This window comes from Pteropus alecto, unplaced genomic scaffold (assembly GCF_000325575.1).
Source record: "Pteropus alecto unplaced genomic scaffold, ASM32557v1 scaffold164, whole genome shotgun sequence".
Taxonomy (NCBI): Eukaryota; Metazoa; Chordata; class Mammalia; order Chiroptera; family Pteropodidae; genus Pteropus; species Pteropus alecto.
The window spans coordinates 17,997,315-18,005,230 of NW_006439568.1; positions in this window are offsets into that span (position 1 = coordinate 17,997,315).

A 7,916-nucleotide genomic window follows, 5' to 3' on the forward strand; every position below is an offset into this window, starting at 1 on the left:
CGCGGAAGGCGCAGGAGGAGGAGCGCGCTCGCTCTCCCCTCTCCCGGGCTTGCGGGGCAGATTCTCGAGCGCCGCCGCCGCCGCCGCTCCGGGCCGCGCAGCTCGCGCTCTGCCGCGGGAGGTGGCGAGGCGCGGGAGGGAGGGGCGCGGCGGGGCTGTGGGGAGGGGAGACTATTCCATCAGCGAAAGGAGGATTGGCTGCATCTAAAGCCAGTCCGGATGCAAACCAGGGCCCCGGCCTAGGTCGGGTGGGGTGCAGGGGAGCGCGGTGGGAGGTTGGGGGCTAAGAGGCGTTGCGAGGGCTTGGAGGGAGGCTACCTTCTGCAGTTGTCACCGCGTCAGCTCTAGGCATCTGCCAGAGCACCCCTCCTGGCAACTTCTTCCAACAGCCCCCTCTGATGGACCCCAAATCGCCTCTCTCAAGCCTCGCCTATCCGGCGGGGCACAAAGAAATCTCAGTCTCCATAAACTTTGTGCTTCTAGTTATGCAGCCCCCTCCCCTAGCCTCCACCCCCGCCCTTCCAGCTTCTTGGCAGGAAGGTTAGGCCACTGGCAAAATCCTCGGCGAGAGCCAGCTGATCACAAATGCCAACTGTGTGTCTTGGGGCCAGTTAAGTCCTCTCATCTGCCCAGGCTCTCAGGAGACCGTTTCATTGCTCTCAAGGTTCCCAGGAGACCGCCGTGGACACGGACCATCCCCCACTTGGCCCGCACAGATAGGATGCTAGGCAGCGTCCTAAAAGTGCTTTCTCACCTCGAGTTTTCATTTACGATTGTAAAAATTCTGAATTTGGAGGCAGGCAGATATTTTGCTCATATCAAAAAGGAAGACCATTAGCTAGGTGATTAGCCTTAGGTGGGAAATGAACCATCTCTAATCAGAATACTAACTTTTTGAGGAAGTCTGTGGAAGTTTTGAAGTCCCAGCCCAGCCCCATGACCTTTAATCCTTTAGTTCTTCTGCCACAGGGAAGCAGCCAGCGACTAATAAAAGATTTGATCTTGCCATAATTTCCCAAGCAGGTAAGACCCAATAACTATTTTATGGTTCTTTGGCTTTTAAAGTTTTGTTTCATTCTTATTCAATTATTGTGTGTGTCATACGTCAGAAACTGTAAGCCAAAAGAAGAACAAATTTGAAGTGATTTGCATAGTTATTATTTTGGCCAAATTAAACTGCATAGTTTCATAAACACGGATTATTAGATATATTCTCTCGGGTGGGCTGGAAAGCTCTATCCAAGTGGCAGTTTAACTGGCTGTTTTATGTAATCAGTATTTACTAATAAAGTCCACTGCAGTTAAGATGTATCCCCTCAGATACTGCTGCCCTTTCCCCACAGGTTGTAAGATCTCCATTCTGATTTGAAACTGTGCTCCTCTTTGTTTGGTGGACTAGCATTTGTGTGAGCCCCACCAAACTCTGCTCTCTAAAAGGGTCTGAGGGTCAGCAGAGAGCCTGGACTGATTGAGCATAATGCAGGCTGCTCAGTGTGCCGGAGGCACTATAATCAGGGTCATTTATAACCCCATCAGGACATCTTCTGGAAGGTAAAAGGAGTTGCCCTGTGAAAGGTATGGCTGAGAGAATCTTAATACAGAGCTGAAGACCAATTGTGAATATTATTACATTACCATTAGTACTATTATCATATGAGGTTGTAAGAATACATGGTCCTTTGCAGTGGAAAATGTACTAAATGACTTAGTCCCTCCCCTGAAGACCCAACAAATAAAGCCGTAAGTACCAGAAAAAGCAGAGTTATTTGTGTTTGTGTTGTGGAATGAATAAGCAGACAGAGAACTACAGATTTTTTCCTTCTTATTTTTCAATTCATTACAATCAAATTGGTGTGCTTAGAATTGGATGTATTATGTATTATTGTTTTTAAAGATCTTTTTACAGAACTGGCTGACTTTTTATATCACCCAAAAGGAATGCCCATTGGAATTAAAATATCATAACAGTTAGTGTTTCTTTTGGCATTTGAAATGGTTAAATATGCAAAGCAAAAGAGAAACAAATAAATCTCAGCTAAATATTCACTTTAAAAGCTGAAAGGAGCAAAAGTCAGGGAATTCAAGGCAAGATAGATAAAGTAACCAGCCTGCATTATTAGAAATAGATATAGTTTATCTAAATTTATAAATATACATGTTAATTATAGTCAATTTGAATGAATTAAACTAAGGAATACTATTACATCTTGTGTTTTCTCAACATTTTTAATGAGAATGTTAATGATATTTAAAGTTCAATTTTTCTTTTTTCTAGTTTAACTCACTAAGGTTATAAAATAAAAAGACAGCAAAACCTATAAGCAATTATCTCTGTCCAAATGGTTATAGCAGCCTAAAACCACAGCTACATGACTATCAAACAATGATTATGAAAACCACAATTGAGAAAAGCATCAGAGAATGATATTGCAAAACCACAGCAACAAATGTGTCTGTGATATTGAAAACCACAATTCACAACTAATACCCTGTGCATCACAAATTACTATTTAACTATAAATGTGAAAATGTATATAAGTAACAGCACAAAATAATTTCTCCTTTACTTAAATATGAATTATTCATTTTCTAGACTCACTGATTTCATCTCTACATAATGGTTAGTTTTGAAAAGTTTCTGCTTTCAAAGACAAATCATTTTAAATCATAAATGTTAGTTGCTTTATAAGCAGAAAATATACAATTGTTAACAATATTTCCTTAAATGTTAAAAGACTTGCTCTGAAACCAGTTTGAAATAAACATCTACCCCAGTTTGGCTTTCTTCATAAAGTTCTTCGGGAGTAAAAAGGGATGTGATTAGAAACTGTTCGTGGGAGAAAAAAGATTGTAGTATTCTATTACAACCTCGATGAGAAAATAATTGTATATTCTTAGCCAGTAAACATACATCAGACAATAAAATGAGATACCAGTACCAAAACTACTTTAATATAGAAATCAAATGTTTGTTTAGAAAAGAATAAAACAATATTGTTTGTAAGTTTATAGAGTTGCCAGGTTTAGAAAATTAAAACACAAGATATCCAGTTAAGTTTGAATTTCAGATAAGCAACGATTATTTTTTAGGATAAGTATGTACCAAATGTTGCATGGAACATACTTATCCTAAAAAATAATCGTTATTTATCTGAAATTCAAATTTAACTGGGCATCCTGTATTTTATCTAGCAAACCTACAAATTTAGTATTTTAACATTTTCATAAATTTACATTTGCTTATAATATTGTTTATAGACAAAAGCAGAGAAACCCTAAAGTACTTCCTACAGACATAGATTTACTTAATTCTTGAACATAATATTATTTAGGGAAGGCAAGGTAGAAGAAATAAATTTCTATTCAAAAATTCTTTATTTGGCACACTACAGAAACGTATTCTCAGTGTAGGTGGATTGCATTCATGTATGTTTTACTCCTGAATTTGTTTTCAAAATGTGTTTTTTTCCTCCAAGGGATCAACAAATTGATAAAGCAACCTCCCAGACCTCACCTTATTAGACAGCAAGCTACCTTCTTTATTATGGGAGTAAACAATATTCAAAAGCTTCAGAAAGACTTAATTTTTTGCCCTCACCAGAAATTGAATACAGTTTATCTGCCTTGATTTAAGATTGTGACACTGAATTGAACAAGAATGCAGTACGAAAATAATGTTTAGAATTTGTGTATTGTTAAAATTTCAGCAGTTTAAAAGTAAAAATCAACAAATTCATCTAAATGGCATTCTTACATTATAACTATGAAAAGGATTATCTGTTTACTTGCAAGGGAGCCAAGGGCTTTGAAAACATTCAGTCAATCTAGATCAGAAGTTTAACTTGGGTTTCATGTGGACTGTCAATTCCTCGAAAGAAGTGTGCATGTACAAAATATTTTCTAAGGAGCAGGTCTACTAAATTCATTAGATTTTCAAAATATCTGTGAAAAAATCTGTGAACCAAAGTGAGTTAAGAATGACTCTTTATGTGTAAATTTTTATGATATTCTGAGAATCGAAGTGTGAATGGTTCAAGTTTTTACTCTTTACAATCATTCTTTATGTCCAAATTACTACTATGATAGAAGAGTCATAGGATGAACTCAGCTACCACCCTCTCTTTAAAAGTTCTTTGCTGCTAAGTCTGTATAGGGCATAACACACCTCCAAGTATAAAATAAATATTAAAGGAGGAACACCCTGAATTTTAGTAGACATGTGTTGACTTTGATGCTTAGCATCCATTCTCTTGTTTTCTGGTAATAATGCTGTGATATCCTTTGAAGAACTATTCCTTACCCACTATTTGGTCATATGATGCAAGCATGGCCTTCCTCAATCACCCAATTCCTGACCAATCAGAATATTCCAGGTGTTCGTCCATAGTGAGTGAGTAGCTCAATGGCCCAAATTGTTTTTATAAGAGTCAGCCTTGGAACTTTTTCCTAAAACCACTGAGGAAAAGCTGTTGTTTTACTACTGGCGTTGCTACACTGGGAGAATGCGAACCTGATATTGCTGTTGGCCATACTTTTTGGAAGAATCTGTTAAGAGTGACGCCAATGCAAGAGGACTAATTTTGTCTTATCTTGTCTCAGGATCTGATTTTTTGGGAAATCCAAATGAGGAAACCCATCAACAGGCCATTATTACTTTGTTTTGGATCCATCAACACTATTCTTGTGTCTACATAAACATCAGAGCCTTGGTCATTTCTATGATATTTTACCTTCATCTGTTTTACCACACTAACCCCATGCATCTTTGTCGTCTTAGAAGAGATGTCATTTTTCACCGGGAGACATCAGCGACCTCTCAAGTCTGAGTGAGACACCTCTTCTCAGTTTCTTTCATAACACCTTTTTTTGGCTGCATAATATCACTTACTGTATTCCGTTGGCAATTTAAGTACATATAAGTCCAATCCTCACCAGTCCCCTTCCTGCCCCTATACACCTAACAAGATAGTAAGGTCTGTGAAAGCAAGAAACATGTCTGTCTTTTTTCAGAATTACATCCCCAGTGCTGGACACATAGAAGATCCTAACATAAAGTGAAGGAAAAAGTAAGTTCAGAACTATTCTGACTTCCCTGGAGACTCCTAACATTCCTAAGCCTCACCCACATGGTCACAGGCGCAGCGGATGACAGTCACATTTATGCAACAGGACTCTATACTCCTAATCTTGGACCACGAGGAGTATCTGATGCAAATATGACTAATTGAATTACTCCCATAGGAATCTAGAGTTAATATCAAGAGTTTCATCCTTACATGAACTGGTCTCGAATTGAGGAGAAGTAAAACCTCTTTGAATTGTGGCATGGTTATTACTGTCTGAATAGAGTAACAGAGATAGTTTTGTCAGTAGAGAGAAAAAGAAATAAAACAAATGTCCTAAGATAGAGATGGGGGCATGAAACGGCATCCCACGTCTTGTCCCAGCTCCTCCATGGGTTGTAGCAGCACTTCTGCCCTTGATGGCACTGAGATACTTGTACATCCTTAAAATAAATTCCTTCCCACTTTCCTTTTAAAAATTATATTTGGCCTAAATCAGCATTAGTTGATCCCTGTTAGATTCAAGCCAAAAGACTAAACTAAGATAAAAATTAACAGTTTGCTTGAACGAATATTTGAATATTAGAAATATCAGTTTAACTGAACTTGCTACTTTCCTCCAGAAAAGTTACATAAAAACACTGTGCTAGTCCGGGTTTTTCTGAGAAATAGAACCGTGTGTGTGTGTGTGCGCACGAGAGCACGTGCGTGCACACACACACACACACACACAGAGAAGTGAGGGGTGGGTATTGATTATAGGGAATTGACTCACAGAATTATAGAGGTTGAGAAGTCCCGAGATCTTCAGCTGATGAACTGGAGACCCAGGAGAGCCAATTATATTAGTTCAGGTATGAATCAGAAGGCCTCAGGTATAAGTTCTGGTCTGAGTCAAAGTCTGAAGGCAGGAGAAGACTGATGTCCCAGCTGAAAGACAGCCACGCAGAGACAGGGAGTTTTCACTTACTCTGCCTTTTTGTTTTAGTCTGGCCTTCAATGGCTCGAATGAGGCCCACTCACATTGGGAAGAGCAATCTGCTTTACTCAGTCTACTGATTTAAATGTTAATCTCATCTAAAAACACCGTCACAGACACACCCAGAATGTTTGATCAAATACCTGGGCTACCCAGGGCCCAGTCAAATTGACACATAAAATGAACCATCATAAGCACTTTTGATGGTATTTCTTTTTTATTTCCCTAAGCACCCCTGAAATCGCCAAGATCTCATGAATGTTAAGTGGGTAAATCTACAATTTTTGTAAAGGTAAGTAAGGATGCTATCGATTACGGATTTGGGACATTCACTTCAATCAGGGGTAACTCTTAGGAAACAAAAGTTAGCATTTTCAAATTCAGAGTTCCTTGAGGGCATGATGATTCATTGACATGCACATCTAACCCTCCTGATTGCGTATATTCTGGTCCCAGATGTTAAATTTTACTTTCAACTTTACTTTGCCGCATTTGAATAACCATCTAACAGATTACCTTGCACATAAATTTTATGAATGTTGTTATAATTTGCATGAATAATGTTTATACTTCTGTGGTAGATTTTATTTTCCAACCTATAACTTTTGTCATAAATTCCTAAATGCAAAAGAAGAAACTAAACAGCTTTTTGAGAACACTTCGATGTGTATAGACTTAATCAAATCACTTATCTTTGCTTTTGTGTACTGGCCAAAGTACATTTAAAAAATGTATTAGTAGTGAAATTAGGGTATAGGATTATGAATAAACATAACCGATAGTAGAACTATCTAAAAGAAGCTGAAAATGATAATAATATCACTTTTAAAATGTTATCATAATGAAAATTATAGGACTAGTATACTCCTTTAAAAACATTTTTTATTTTTATTCAACAAATAGATTAAAGGTCAAATAGATTTTCAGGCTTAAATGAAAATTAGCAGTTTCTTATCCTTCTCAAATCCAATGGCAATTCCTGCTCCCAGAAGTATAGCCATTGCTAAATCTTCTGATGTTCACCTCATGTTAATAAATAACATGCTTCACTACTTTCAAAAAAAATTATTAGTTATTATTGACTAATTGACTATCTACTAAAAAATATAGAGATGTGACAGCTTTATACACCCCTAACACACACTTTATTTAAATTTTTGGTTAAGTGTTTATAGTCTTAAATTTTTATTAACAATTAATTGATATAAAGTATGACAATTATGTTTTCTTTGGATCTGACTGTTTTGCTTGGAGATAATAATTACGTTCTTTGTCATTTTCTCAGTTTTCTATGAAGTATTACTACTGTATTCTCAAACCCTTTGTCAATATCATCTAGTCAAGTACGTCAGACCATTCGAAGATGTCAGGTAATCTGGCAGGTGGCATTTTTTCCCCCACGCAGGTGTCTTTCCTGGAGCCTTTCATCTTTCTGCTCAACTCTAGACTAATTGTTTTCTGTAACTAAAATTCCCTTTTCATCATCATCCTAAAAATTTCCTTAATTTTGTCTTGGGTTAGATTCTAGTTTTCCTGAATACTACGTATTCCTCTTTCATGGTTTACTCCCTTCTTTCTTTTTTTCTCTTTTTCTTTTCTCCCTCTCTCCTCCCCCCACCTTGTTGTTTCTGTTGTTTTGTAGTAAAATTTCATGTAGCTCCTGAGAAAATATATATACAAGGAATATTTTTTTGAGACTTGGCAAGACTAAAATTACCTTTATTCTGCCCTCACATGTGAGATATAGTTTAGGAGAGTGTGGAATTCTGGGGTGCAAATTATTTCCCCAGAATCGTTTTCTCGGTTTCATTGTGATATAATTCACATATTCAATTATGTAAGTTTAAGAAGATCACAGGAGGATTTGATACACT